This window comes from Aedes albopictus, chromosome 1 (genome assembly GCF_035046485.1).
Source record: "Aedes albopictus strain Foshan chromosome 1, AalbF5, whole genome shotgun sequence".
Lineage (NCBI taxonomy): Eukaryota > Metazoa > Arthropoda > Insecta > Diptera > Culicidae > Aedes > Aedes albopictus.
Genome location: NC_085136.1, coordinates 20,114,674 through 20,129,947, shown reverse-complemented (window position 1 = coordinate 20,129,947; position 15,274 = coordinate 20,114,674).

Below are 15,274 nucleotides of genomic sequence, written 5' to 3'. Positions count from 1 at the left end.
GTATTCTTCCTATAACTTTTAATCCATTCGTTTCTCGTAAAAACTTTATTCCGAGCACTTTTAGAACTATCAATGACGCATATTTTTTTCCAAAGAGCTCAATGTTCTATCTCTCATAGTTAAAAAAGATATTGGCTTTTTTCTTTAAAAAATCACTTTTTTTTAAATCATATCTCAAAAAGGAGCAAATGGATTTCCAATCGTCAAATTGCATTGAAAAGATCGTACTCTATTCTATTGATGGTGAAAATTTTGAAAGTAGCTTTTTTTGTTTGAAGCTTTTTATTGAATTTTAAAAATACGGTTTTTTACATAGAAAATCAGTTGTAACTCTTAAAATCGATGAGATACAAACTTGGCGTCTTCGACAATATTGTGAGTTTTGGATGCTCTGAAAGTGCCCAAAACAAAGTATAGCAAAAAAAATTGATTTTTTTTAACAGGGATGCATTTCTCGTTGCATGACACCAAGATTGCCAAATAATAGGATTTTGTACAAAGCAGAGTGTACCTACCACCAGCACTCTTCAGTTTGTGCAGTGTCGTGTCACACATGTGCTCTGGTTCTGGTCAGCTTGGACTTTAATAGAGCACCTCTATAAAACCGTAATGTTACAATTTGCCACAACAGTTGTTGTTCCCGGAATGCACCTCTCATTCAGAAAGCCAAGAGTGCCTGAGAGATGGATTTTCTAGGCATTGAATCGCAATCAAGAGAGGGCTCATTGGCATTTGAATATATGTTTTTTGTATTTTGTTCGAGGAAACATTCGATGGCGAAGGTGGGGATATTGGCAGGTTGTCTGAACTACTTTTTCAACAGAATATTTTGAATTGATTGACTGACTAATTTATTCCAGTTGAAATCACAAATGCAATTTCAATTATATTTTGTTTCCAGACTGGAACATAATTAGGTTTGATTGCTTTGGTTGGGACACCATCGAACTTTCGTAAAACCTTATTTTGGATTCGGATGAGTCAGAGCTAGCTTCTACTTTTAAATATTTTTATCGAAAGAAAATTTGTTACGCACGTACTGGTACTGGAATATACCAATAAGCTCAGTTCGACGAATTGAGATGATGTCTGTATGTGTGTACGTATGTATGTCTGTGCGCAAAATTAGTTCACTCACTTTTAAGGCACTTCCCATTGGCCGATTTTTCTGACTAAAATGGCGGCTCAAAATTCAAGATTGCGGTTTTCTTTTTTTAAGGCAGAAACATCAAAAGCCAGATAAACGATATGATTTCTGATGCCATGAAATGATTTCTTGTCAAACGTATGAAAGTGGGACATTCATCTACGTGGGGAAGTGGAACGCGATGAGATACGTATAGTATCTGGTCGTGTACAAAATTTCAAGTCAATTGGTTTGGAATTGACTGAGTTATAGCGAAGAGAGCCCAAATTACCGGCCGCTGCCCATGAGGTTTGCTACCGTATCAATTGAGTTTTGTTGAAATGGATTTTCGAAGGCACGAGGAACGCGCCATCGCCGCAAGGTGGAATAATTAGGGTTTGTAATAACTTCTGTTAGAAATCCCAAGCAGTTTTTGGAAACACTTCTGTAACTTCTGTAAGAATTTCCAGGGAAAATTTCGAAAAAAAAAATGTCCGGGGGATCTCCTTACACCTGATTATTTTTTTTTGCACGGGTCGTTATTTTGCTATATTTCAGTCAATTTTTAATCGATTCTCATGAAATTTTATACACTAATAGTACTAACCGTGCCTGCATGTGTACAAAATTTCATGACAATTAGTTGAAAATTGACTGAGCTGTAGCAAAAACCAGACCGGTGCAGAAAAAGAATCAGGTGTATTAGAGCCCAAGAAAAAATACCGAAAAATTTCCCGGATAAACTTCCGGGGGCATTTTTTGAGGAAGTTTTGAAAGAATTTATCTAAAAGCTTCAAATAGAACTCCCATAAGATTTTGCATAAGAAATCTCATAGGAATTTTTGGAAGAATGACCGAAAAAAAAATCCTGGAAAAACTTCCGGAAGAATTCCCAAATAATCTACCAGAGAAACTTTTGAAGAAAATAAAACCTATTAAAATGTTTGGTGAAAATTTCCGGCATAAATCCTGAAGAAATTTCCAGTAGATTTCCCAAAAGAACTTAATTAAAAAGCCAACGGAATTTTAAACTTTTGATTAGGTCTTACAAAAGAGTATCTAAGAAAATTTTGTATAAATATTCAAAGATTTTTCCGGAAGAATTGCTGGAGAACCTTACGTGAGAATTTCACGAGATACTCAATGAATCCAGGGAGAACTTCTAGAAGAATTTCCGGAAGAAGTACTCCTGGTGCAATTCCCAGTTGAATTTCCGAAAGAATCTCCGAAAAAATTTCTGGAAGAATCTCAGGAGGAATTTCTGGAAAATTTTCAAAACAACTTATTCGAGAATTTCCAAAGAACTCCTAGAAGAAATTCTCTAGGAAGACCTCCTACTGGAACTGCTGGAGAAAATGCCTGTGGCTCTCTTAAAACAAGTTTTGAATGGAATGCTAGAGAAAGTCTCAGTGGAATTCCTAGAAGAACTCTCAGTGAAACTCCTAGAGGAATTCCCGATGGAACTCCTTTAGCAATTCCAAGCAGAGCTCCTAGAGGAATTCACGGTGGAACTTCTAGAGGAATGATGATGGAAACCAGGCGCACCAAATTTCCGATTGAATTCTTATGAGAATGTCAGGAGTTCCATTTCTTATGAGAGTGTAGAAGTTCCACTAGAGGAAATCCGAGTAGAGCTTCTAAAAAAACACCTTTAGAAACTCCTAGAAGCAGTCTTGAAAAACCCTCAGTGAAACTCCCAGAGAAATTCACGATGGAACTCCGAAAACAATTACAAGTGGAACTTTTATAGAAATTCCCGGTGGAACTCCTAGAGGAATTGCCAATGGAACTATTGGAGGTATGCGTAGTGAAACTCTTTCAAGACCCCGCAGTGAAACTCCTAGAGGAATTCCCGATGGAACTACTAGAGCAAAATTTATAGAAAAAAGAACCTAGTGAAATTTTTAGAGGAAGTACCGGCAGAACTCCTAGAGCAAATAGCAATGGAATTCCTAGAGCACTCCTGTGTGAAGAATTAGCCTAAGTTAAAATTCACGAATAAAAAGAAATTTAAAAAAAGTGGTACTCCTAGAGAAGTTTTCAGTGAAACTTCTAGAAAAAAAATCCAGTGAAGCTTTTACAGGAATTCCCAGTAGAACTCCTAGAGCAATTACCTATGGAACTCATAAAGAAATTCCCGATAGAATCTAGAGGAATTCTTGAAAAAAGAACACCCCCAATGAAGCTTCTAGAGCAACTGCTAATGTTATTCCTGGAGGAATTCTCGATGGAACTTCTAAAGGAAATCCTAATGAAACTCCTGTAGATGAAAAGAAAATTACTGGAATCCAAATTGGAATTCCTGGGGGATTTCACTTGAAAACTCTTTGTGAATCTTTCAGTGAAACTACTGGAGAAAGTCCACTCGGTCAGAAGAGGGGAAGTTTCTCCGGGAGCTCTTTACTTAGAGAAACTTCCCCTCTTCTGACCGGGTGGACTCAAATTCATCTCTGCACTCGTTTTTACCAAAGTGGTCAATTTTGTATTGTCTTAATTTCGCAATACTGCAGGAAATTTTTGAACTTTTATGCCATACAGTCGATTGATCTATTGATTTAAATTTCTTTGGACTCAGAATCAGTTATAAATAAAGATTTAGAAAATAAAATGATTGAAAAAAAAACAATTGTACTGATCCCAAGTAACATTTGCATGGCGAAATAGTCTTGTAGAGGTTTTAAGAACCGTCATAAAACCTATTGCCTTTTATTTTGGTTTTATGATTGTTTTAAGAACCTCTTCTAGTCTATTTCACTAAACAATGTTTTTGGGAATAGACTAGAAGATGTTCTCAGAACCACCATAAAATCAAAATAAAAGGTATAAAGTTTTATGACGGTTCTCAAAACCTCTACAAGACTAATTAGCCTTTAACATGTTACTTGGGATATTTATTTAACGTATTTGCTTTACATATTCTATGGAAAAGTTCATTTTCGATCATGTTGAATTGCGAATTGGCGGTGTCTCTATTTTCGATTCGACTAGTCTCTCCCTTTGATTCAGTTTACAGAACCACATCATTATATTGCTCTCTCGTATAAATCCATATATCTATGGATCACCTCCCGTCAGACAGCCACCTTTTCTCAGTCACACAAACTTAATAAATTGCTAGCCACCCAACCGCCTTGTTCAGAAGGATGAGGAAATTTGATGTCATCACCTTTCCCTAGGACCGACGTCGACGCTGTTGACGAAAGCCAGCAGTATCCGACACCAGACAGCACTTAAAAGCAGAAGCATCCAATCAAGCCGCTGTCAACCATCACACTACCTCAGCTCGAATGGTGTAGGTATTCATTCAGTCATATCAATCGAGGGCTTCAAATTTAAGCTTTCAGCTACCAGGAATGAAATTTCAGCAGAATGGAAGCTGGAACAATAGACGACTGAAAGACAAGGACGCTGGATGACTAGAAGACCAGAAGACTAGAATACTGGGAGAGTCAAAGAATAGAAGACAAGAAGACTTGATGATTAGTAGAGGAACAAGACTAGAGGACCAGAAGACTTCTTGGCTTGAAGACGAGAAATGTAAAAGACTAGAAAACTATAAAATAAGTAGAGAAGATATTAAAACTTAAAGATAAGAGACTTAAAGACAAAAGAAATAAAAACAAGAAGACTGGAAGACTAGAAGGCTTGATGATTAGAAGCCTAGAAGACAAGTACAAGAGGAGACTAGAAGGCTGAAATACTAGTAGGCTAGAAAAATATAAGAATGGAAGACTTGAAGACTTGAATAGTAGTAGTAGTAGTAGTCCAAGCATCCCTAAACAAGCTAGATATAGCATAATGATCCAACATGGTATATTAAAAATGTAATAGACTGGTCTACTGTTTGGAGTGAAGTTAAGGGAAGCGAATTGAACCGCTGAGTTGGGCTGATTAAACCTATCTAAGCTGCATGTTTCGCAGCAAATTAGATCTCGCTTCTGAAGCACTATCCGTCCAGCCACATTTGATTTAGTTGAGAGCCGGAATTAGTCGGAAACCACCCCATCTCATAAATTTTGAGTATACTGTATTGTATTCAGTACACTCCCAGGTGGGATTTATCGCATTACCAGAATAATTTCAAACATTCACGAAACTCGAAAACTCGGACTGCTGGAGCCCGGCTGCTTTGCTTCCATTGTTCCGGGCTTTCGTGCTGAGCAGTTATTCTGTGGAAAGTTTCAAAGGAGGTGTGGTGCCGGAGAGCACCCCGAAGCGATGGTCTTGCTGTGTTAATCCGTGCGGGATGTAATGAAGACAAAAGGTTGTTACGACAGTTGCAGAACTGGTTATACAGCTGTTGTCTTTTGAAATATTTCAAAGACAGATGCCACAGAAACAATCATTGATTCTGAACCTTACAAATGTTATTTGAACTTGTCACTTTTGGAACCGTTAAAATGCACGATAAAATGTTATATTTTAAGTCGTGGCCGCATTCAATGGCCTGCCCTATAATGATGGCAGGATAATAGGGAGCGCTAACACTTTTCACTGAAACAATTAAACTATCCAGTGCAGTGGTTACAGCTACGTGCCTTCCACGAAAGGATTCCATTCAAGGTGAGTTAACATCATCCTCTTTGTAAGGAATCCTGTTCAAACCCCGAGATAACACATTCTCTTTACAGTAGAGAATCGCATCATCGTTTGAGAGCATCATCATTCGCTTGCTTTGCTTGGTTCTAAAGTTTCAAGAAGCAGCTCGCCAGTGTTCAATCGCTCCGCTCATTATCCATCGAAGCAAGCCATGATCGTGATGATGATAGACAATGGCTCAAAAACATAACACAAATTGGCAAAGTGTTTCATTTCAGTGTACCGTCTCCCTTTGTCTAATCATCTGGTTTTGTAGGCCTACTAAAGAAGTTCTCTGAATGCATTCCGTTCTGTTTCTGACTAACTCGACCAAGCATGCTTTGATTGGAGTGTTGATAAAAGGTAGGCTGTAGGCCTGTATGTAAGCAATTAGAAGATATTCTATGTGCAGTTTGAACTTGAGTTGCAGCAAATTGGAACAACACGAACCATCCTTTAAAATTCTTTAAAACCACTCACACAAAATTCCACAGCTTTTCGTACACTACCCGTCCCTTGAGATGGCTCTTCAATCTGAATTTACAAATATACAGAAAAAATCAATTTCCCTATCCCTAGCTCAAGAGCACGTTTTCCTCGTCGATTGATTTTGGGTCAGCGTACGAAGGCCAAAAAAGCGGACGAAACGATTCACCTTTTCCACGTGGGTCGGTCAGAGCGTTCGACACCGTCGAAACGTACCGCTGCTCGCACTTGTCCATCAAAGTGCGTAAATATTGGATCTCCTGTTTCCACACTGTACTGTCCTTGGCGGACGGGGCCACCGAAATGATGAGGCATCCGGACCGGATGACGGCAAAGACGATGACGAGTGGTATAAGTTGCCCGTTCAAGATGGATTGACCGATGATGGTTGATGGTGGCTTGATGGTGGAATGAGTGTCCTTGGACGAGTTTTTCCGTCGATGGAGGGATGAAATGAACATATTACAACTACCATGAAGAGTAGCTTCTTGAAGTTTTAACTAGAAAATCAGAAAACTAGACTAAAAAACTTGAAAACAAAAAGTATAGAAGACTTAAATGTTAAAAAACAGGAAGACCATAAGACTAGAAGACTAGAAGACTAGAAGACTAGAAGACTAGAAGATTAAAAGACTAAAAAACTGGAAAACTAGAAGACTAGAAGACTAGAAGACTAGAGCTTTTTTCATTAATGTGTATTTTAACTTAAATGCTAATTCTACACTAAGAAGACTAGAAGACTAGATGACTAGGAGACTAGAAGACTAGAAGACTAGAAGACTAGAAGACTAGAAGACTAGAAGACTAGAAGACTAGAAGACTAGAAGACTAGAAGACTAGTGACTAATGACCTAGAAGACTAGAAGACTAGAAGACTAGAAGACTAGAAGACTAGAAGACTAGAAGACTAGAAGACTAGAAGACTAGAAGACTAGAAGACTAGAAGACTAGAAGACTAGAAGACTAGCAGACTAGAAGACTAGAAGACTAGAAGACTAGAAGACTAGAAGACTAGAAGACTAGAAGACTAGAAGACTAGAAGACTAGAAGACTAGAAGACTAGAAGACTAGAAGAATAGAAGACTAGAAGACTAGAAGACTAGAAGACTAGAAGACTAGAAGACTAGAAGACTAGAAGACTAGTGACTAATGACCTAGAAGACTAGAAGACTAGAAGACTAGAAGACTAGAAGACTAGAAGACTAGAAGACTAGAAGACTAGAAGACTAGAAGACTAGAAGACTAGAAGACTAGAAGACTAGAAGACTAGAAGACTAGAAGACTAGAAGACTAGAAGACTAGAAGACTAGCAGACTAGAAGACTAGAAGACTAGCAGACTAGAAGACTAGAAGACTAGAAGACTAGAAGACTAGAAGATTAAAAGACTAAAAAACTGGAAAACTAGAAGACTAGAAGACTAGAAGACTAGAAGACTAGAAGACTAGAAGACTAGAAGACTAGAAGACTAGAAGACTAGAAGACTAGTGACTAATGACCTAGAAGACTAGAAGACTAGAAGACTAGAAGACTAGAAGACTAGAAGACTAGAAGACTAGAAGACTAGAAGAATAGAAGACTAGAAGACTAGAAGACTAGAAGACTAGAAGACTAGAAGACTAGAAGACTAGAAGACTAGAAGACTAGAAGACTAGAAGACTAGCAGACTAGAAGACTAGAAGACTAGAAGACTAGAAGACTAGAAGACTAGAAGACTAGAAGACTAGAAGACTAGAAGACTAGAAGACTAGAAGACTAGAAGACTAGAAGACTAGAAGACTTGAAGACTAGCAGACTAGAAGACTAGCGGACTAGAAGACTAGAAGACTAGAAGACTAGAAGACTAGAAGACTAGAAGACTAGAAGACTAGAAGACTAGAAGACTAGAAGACTAGAAGACTAGAAGACTAGAAGACTAGAAGACTAGAAGACTAGAAGACTAGAAGACTAGAAGACTAGAAGACTAGAAGACTAGAAGACTAGAAGACTAGAAGACTAGAAGACTAGAAGACTAGAAGACTAGAAGACTAGAAGACTAGAAGACTAGAAGACTAGAAGACTAGAAGACTAGAAGACTAGAAGACTAGAAGACTAGAAGACTAGAAGACTAGAAGACTAGAAGACTAGAAGACTAGAAGACTAGAAGACTAGAAGACTAGAAGACTAGAAGACTAGAAGACTAGAAGACTAGAAGACTAGAAGACTAGAAGACTAGAAGACTAGAAGACTAGAAGACTAGAAGACTAGAAGACTAGAAGACTAGAAGACTAGAAGACTAGAAGACTAGAAGACTAGAAGACTAGAAGACTAGAAGACTAGAAGACTAGAAGACTAGAAGACTAGAAGACTAGAAGACTAGAAGACTAGAAGACTAGAAGACTAGAAGACTAGAAGACTAGAAGACTAGAAGACTAGAAGACTAGAAGACTAGAAGACTAGAAGACTAGAAGACTAGAAGACTAGAAGACTAGAAGACTAGAAGACTAGAAGACTAGAAGACTAGAAGACTAGAAGACTAGAAGACTAGAAGACTAGAAGACTAGAAGACTAGAAGACTAGAAGACTAGAAGACTAGAAGACTAGAAGACTAGAAGACTAGAAGACTAGAAGACTAGAAGACTAGAAGACTAGAAGACTAGAAGACTAGAAGACTAGAAGACTAGAAGACTAGAAGACTAGAAGACTAGAAGACTAGAAGACTAGAAGACTAGAATACTAGAAGACTAGAAGACTAGAAGACTAGAAGACTAGAAGACTAGAAGACTAGAAGACTAGAAGACTAGAAGACTAGAAGACTAGAAGACTAGAAGACTAGAAGACTAGAAGACTAGAAGACTAGAAGACTAGAAGACTAGAAGACTAGAAGACTAGAAGACTAGAAGACTAGAAGACTAGAAGACTAGAAGACTAGAAGACTAGAAGACTAGAAGACTAGAAGACTAGAAGACTAGAAGACTAGAAGACAAGAAGACTAGAAGACTAGAAGACTAGAAGACTAGAAGACTAGAAGACTAGAAGAATAGAAGACTAGAAAACTAGAAGACTAAAAGACTTGAAGACGTTTAGCTCTATGAAAATTTGCTGCATCGACCAAGTTATCTGTACTGTGGAAATGCTAATTCCCTCACTTGCGAATCTGGATGACGTCCTAGGGCTCCTCTCTGGAGCCACCATCATCATCGATCGTCTTTGCTCTTCTTGATGTCTAGTAGAGCTTACTTCACCGTAGGTTTTCTAAATTCTCTCGGTGCTGCGCGTACTACCGCTTGACGTTCCCATCAGTCTGTCCCGGGTATAGTTTTCTTTCCGACCAGCCTGGGAAGATTTACTTTTTACAACCGCTACCTCATTTCGGTCACAACCATTTCCTGGGTTGGCATGGCGGAAGAGGCGATGGTACCAAAGTTTTATGATATGATATAGCCGATGAAGAACTGCAGGGTGTTTGACTACAAATGACAAGCTGTTATGCCCTACATGAAGTGATCCTGGAGTCGAAGAAAGGAGCGCAATCTCTTCAGCAAAGCAGTCAGCCTGGACTACTGTCCACCTGGTTTCCTCTGCACGCTTCAATTACATGCTGTAGAGCTGAACCCCTAGTCCTAGACTTCCTCTCTGGAGCCACCATCATGATTTCAGATTCACCGCTCTCCATGATGTCTTGGAAAACTACATAATAAGGTTGTCGAATTAGTCCACAGATATCGTTAAGACATCGGAAGTTCGTGATTGCTCAAAACTTGCAAGGCCGTGGCTATTCAGACATGTGCTGCACAAGCTCTTGCTTTATATAGTTTTCCATCGCTCTTCAATGTTCAGCTCCTACTAAAAGCCGTTCTCCGCCCTGTGAAAGATACAGACACCACAGATTTTAACCAACTTCCAAGGTTGTCCAGCCGGATTTGATAATTTACTGCTCGTACCTGCGCTTCCTTCCTGCTTCTCGTATTCCTGCTTATTCTCGGGCATTTTAAACTCGATGCTTACAAAGGGCGTCGAAGGGACTGCCAATCTACCTGTGATTTCTAAATTCCATTCTTCTGTTGAGGGTACACTGAATAATTTGACCCAGGTAAGACTGCGTAACGTTGTAATGGCTGTTTGACATCCTTCGAAGGAAATGTTCAAGTTTCCCGTACGATAGGGAGACTCATACCCCACCCGCGAAGCCGGATGACGTCCTAGGGCTCCTCTCTGGAGTCACCATCACGATTTACTGTGTACTTCTTTGGAATACTGTTGACGCTGTGCCAAGATCACCAACTTTGAGGTCCTGCGTTTCTGTAAACCATTTGCCCACCTACTCGTCGCAAAACGATTGTGCCCAGGGGACTGTTATGGTCTTCTTGTTTTCTTACCCAGCATTAAAACTATGCTGCTGTGTTAAAAGATTGGTTGTCAGCTTGAGCCGTACGCTTGAGCCGCAGTTATGTTGGCTACGAAAACATTGCATTGGTGAGATAGGGATGCCACTTCCTTGATTGTGCCAGATTCCAGTTACTTCTTGCTGTAGTGTTGGCTAGGATGGCAGAAACTTTGCCCAACAGAACGCAAGTAACCGCTTGCAATTCTTGATCTGCGTTGATGAGAGTTGATGATGAACTCAGCTTCTATCAGGACTGTTTCCAGATTGTCATAGTTCGTTTTTCGGGTAGCGTCTACAAGAGCTCCTATTTCACCAAACGTTCCCCAGACGTTCCCAAGCTCTGCCAATGTTTAGCGCCGCTGAACTACCATTTTCTTTTTGTGAAGGGCGACGTCGGAGACAGTACCGCTAATTCTTCAGCAAGGCAGCCAGACAGGGCTGGATTCCTCTACATGCTTCTATTGCACGCTTAAGAGCTGAACCCCTAGTACATGGATTCCTCTGTGGAGCCACCATTATGATAAACTTCAGGCTTGCCGCTTTCCACGATATCTAGAACATAAGCCACCTAATACGGTTGTCAAGTCAGTCCACCAATATCGTTTAGACACCGGATGTTCTTGATTGCATTCTGCTTCTCGTACTTATACTATTTATCGGGTATTGGAAACCCGAGTTGCTTGATTTCCTCTGAAGGCGGTGATCACGACATTCCTGCTCAGGCACTGTTCAATGGGTCACATCCCTGGTAATCCTGCCGTGCTGGTAACGTTATTGCTGAGGCTAAACCAGTAGATGACACAGTGTGGCTGAGCTGTTGAATCGCAGGTTGATGCTTTTACGGAGAGCGTGTCACCTATTGCTGGAATAGCTGGATGATTATTTCATAACGAGCAGGATTGTGCCACGAATTAAGGACCGAATCGTGCCTGACTACCCGAGCAAAGCTTGACAGCAAATTGAAAACTAATTTTGATGTTGTGATATTGCAAATTATGATAACTCAGGTTGTTGTCATTTTGGTCGTTTTAACGGTTAAAACATCAAAAATGAGAGCAGAAAAATGTTCCCGTAACAGCAAGTTGAAAACAATTCCTGCCATCAGTGATATCAAATTGATAACTGTTTTTGGTATCAGTGCGAAAAAATGGAAAAATCGTTAAATGTATGTGGGATAAATTTATAGAACAACCCTAGTAACCGACCTTTGCGCTCTCTCTCATTCTTCTGACTACCATGAACTCTCTGAATTTGTACATCAGTACTCAAGTGATAGCGCAAAGGACCGGTCCTATTGCTGGCGTGAAATTGAATAAATTGTGAATTCGAAGTCACGGCCTCATTAATCGAAATCCGAAAGATTAGTCCACTTCCCGGTTTCCGTTGAAAGATTAACGGTTCGACATGTATAGTTTTACGAATGATATGAAAACTTAAATGCAATATGTTAATTGCAGTGATGGTATAGCATTAGTTGTATTATACAAGGTCGTCTAGAAGTTTTTGCTCAATTTGCTGCTGATTACAAATCGTGTTTTCGATTTGCTATCATTTTGTTGTAAGACTTTGCTCGGGTAGTCCATAAGACAAAGCCCAGTACTAGCTTCTTTTTCTGCGCTGCTTCGCTTGGAGGGCGAGTCTGGGATTGAACTCTGTACGGTGATGAGGATCATCGTAACGCCAAACCGCAACACACACACTCCCCGTATGTACCAGGATGATGTCCTAAGGCTCCTCTCTGGAGCCACCATCATGATCAACTTCAGGTTCACCACTCTCTACGATATCTAATAGAGCGTGAGTCTTCTGAATACTCTTGAAGCATTACGTCCTAGCGGTTGACGTACTCGTCCGTCTCTCTACACGGCACAAACAATAGAAATACACTAGAACTCCAATGGCGCTGTTGTCACTTCTTCTGTTTAATTAAATTGATAACTCTAATTGTAATAAATCATCGTTTTTAAGTATTCATCTTGTAAAGGATATTTTGTTTTGGTAAACAAAATTTATTTGACACTTCTATGACCGCTAATGACGCTGTAAGGGCGTGGCAAACTAGATGTTAGTCACATGAACAGCCACGACATTGGACTTCTGTGGCTAGTTATTCTAATGCACAAACCCACTGATGACGCGACGTTCGACAAATGCAACATGCTAACGTCTCACTTTTTGAGTGAATGAATGAAGTTCGATAACAGCAACAACTGCTAGATATTTAAGAACTCTCAGTTGCTGCAAAATGCACTTAACACTATTAGAAAAACAAAAAAAAAAAAGAAACACTTGAGAAACATCGCATCGCTGATGAAATTTTATTTTGACGGATAGCGGTATGAAAACTGCAAAACGCCTACTGTTAGTGCTCATGACCGTCTTCATAGTGACCATTGGACACCTATGGGACGACAACAGACCAAACCGGACGATGATGTCCATTACCCGTAAATCCAGCCTAGAGGAAAAAAAGACATCAGAACGATAACGACTACGACGACCACTGGGGTAGGCACTATTACAGCTAAGTAGGCCATTACTGGAGCTAAATTATTTCAAATCGAAGAGGGCTGTACAAGAGCGAGACCAAACCGAAGAGGATCAAGCCCTCCTCACTGTTGTGTTGTCGGTTGGGATGAGTGCGGAAAAGGAAATTTCATTAAAAATAAGGCGTCGTCGTTTCAAACGCCATCATCAGAGAAGGCGATGAGCAGACAGTACCGGCCACATGCAGCAGCGTTCGATATTGGAAGGAAATGATAAGCCAGTTTCTGGTGTTTGTGTTGCCGGGTGGAGGCATGAGTGTCCTTTGTGACTTACTGAACTTTTTATATACGGTCATGCATCATTATATCCACCTTTTTCCGTTCACTGTCCCACGTTTTGGTTTCTAACGTTTGAAACGCAATATTCTCAATTAACCATCACGAGACGTGGGACAATTTTGCCTCCAGTACCGGCACGGCAGTGAATGTGTTTTGCGTGGTTCGGTCTTCGTCGCTGTGATTGGGAAAATCCATCAGCAGTAAAGCGTGAAAACGGCGGAAGTCTCTTGATTTGGGGAGCGAGCGTTCCGATATTCCGGTTATGGAAGTATGGATGCCACTAACAAGGTTTCTGGTTCGGTTTGGAAGGTGATGAAGTGTGAAAATGTATGGGCATATTGAGTGAACCCTTTCGATATCGTCTAGAAGGGCAGAGGTTAATTCGTTTCGGTCCTAGTTTTTCACCTAACTTCAAATATTCACAGGGATTTCATTTTTCAACCGATTTTTACGAAATTTTGAATGAAGATCTAGCTATATCTCTAGTTGTATGGATAAATATTGAAATGATTATTTGTCCCATGGGATCTTAGTTATTGAGAGGGTTTTGTGGGTCAAATCGTTCAAAAATGGATCTTATCTTTTTATTAATTTTTTTCGGGCATATTTTTAAAAACAGGCTTGTTATGGTGCATTCTTCAAGATTTTGCAAACGAACGTTTCAGGAACTCTCAGAGATTTTGGACATAATGGCGTCGATCACGGATGTTCCGGATACCTAGAACCACCTGAGGAAGTGGCCATTTCCCAAACCATTATGAGGGAGGTTTCTAGGCAGTGCCCAGGGAGCACTTTAAAGGGTGTTCCAAGGGGTTATTTCAGGGGATTTCAGGAGCCTTTCCGACAGGTTTCGTTGGCGTTTCAATAGTGTCACGGGTGTTTAGGGGATTCAGGAGGGGACCTTCGGAGCCTTTTAAGGGCGTAAAAAAACTTTCAGGGACGTTTTATGGCAATTTGGAGGCATTCCAGAGATTGCCATGGAGTTTCAGGAACATTTGAAGGGCTTTTTTTTGAGAATTCAGAGGCGTTTGATATAATTTCAGGAACGCTTCAAAGGGATAGGATGTTTGGGACATTTCCGGGGGTCTCTGGAGCGATTTAAAGACTTTCCAAGGGGTTTCATTTTAAATTGATTACAGGACTTTCAAAGCCGTTTGAATAAGATTAGGGGAGGTTTCAGGAGTGCTTCAAGCGTATGAGACCCTCTTAAGCAAGGGTCGTAGGTTCGTAGAACTTGTGTTATTTGAAATATTAATTCCTGTTTTCGTAGAAAAAGCCATCTCATACAACAATGTATGGAAACCAAGATGGAATATCCTTAATGGCACATATTCTGAAAGTAGAGATCCAAAAATGCTGTTTTAGCGAAAAACACTTGACGTGCATTCCCATATCATAATATCTCACTTTGGATATTGAGTATCGCGCTCGGTCCAAAAACTTTTCGCAAAGAAAATTTTCTTGATTTCCTTGGGCATAGAGTATCACATGCAAAATGGTTATTGTCAGAAGATGCTTTCAGTCATAACTGTGGAAGTACTCATATATGCTGAGATGCAGGAACGTTACACCAAGAAGAGAAGAGGAGGGGGACCCCCAAAAAACCTCTGAGTCCACCTAAAACGCCCCTGAGACTCATTGAATCATTCCTGAGACGTCCAGGTACACCTGACACCCGCTGAAACGCTGCTGAGACCCCTGAAGCACCCCAGAGACCGTTTGGTGAACTCAATGACATTCCCTGGGAGATTCAAATTCTCCCTGATAACCCCGAAAGGATCTTAAGACCTCCAGGTACCCACTGAAACCCTCCTGAATCCCTTCGGACCCATTGAAAAGCCCCTACGACTCTTTTAGGCTCCGCTGAGACCTCCAGGGTTCTCTTCTGAGATCCC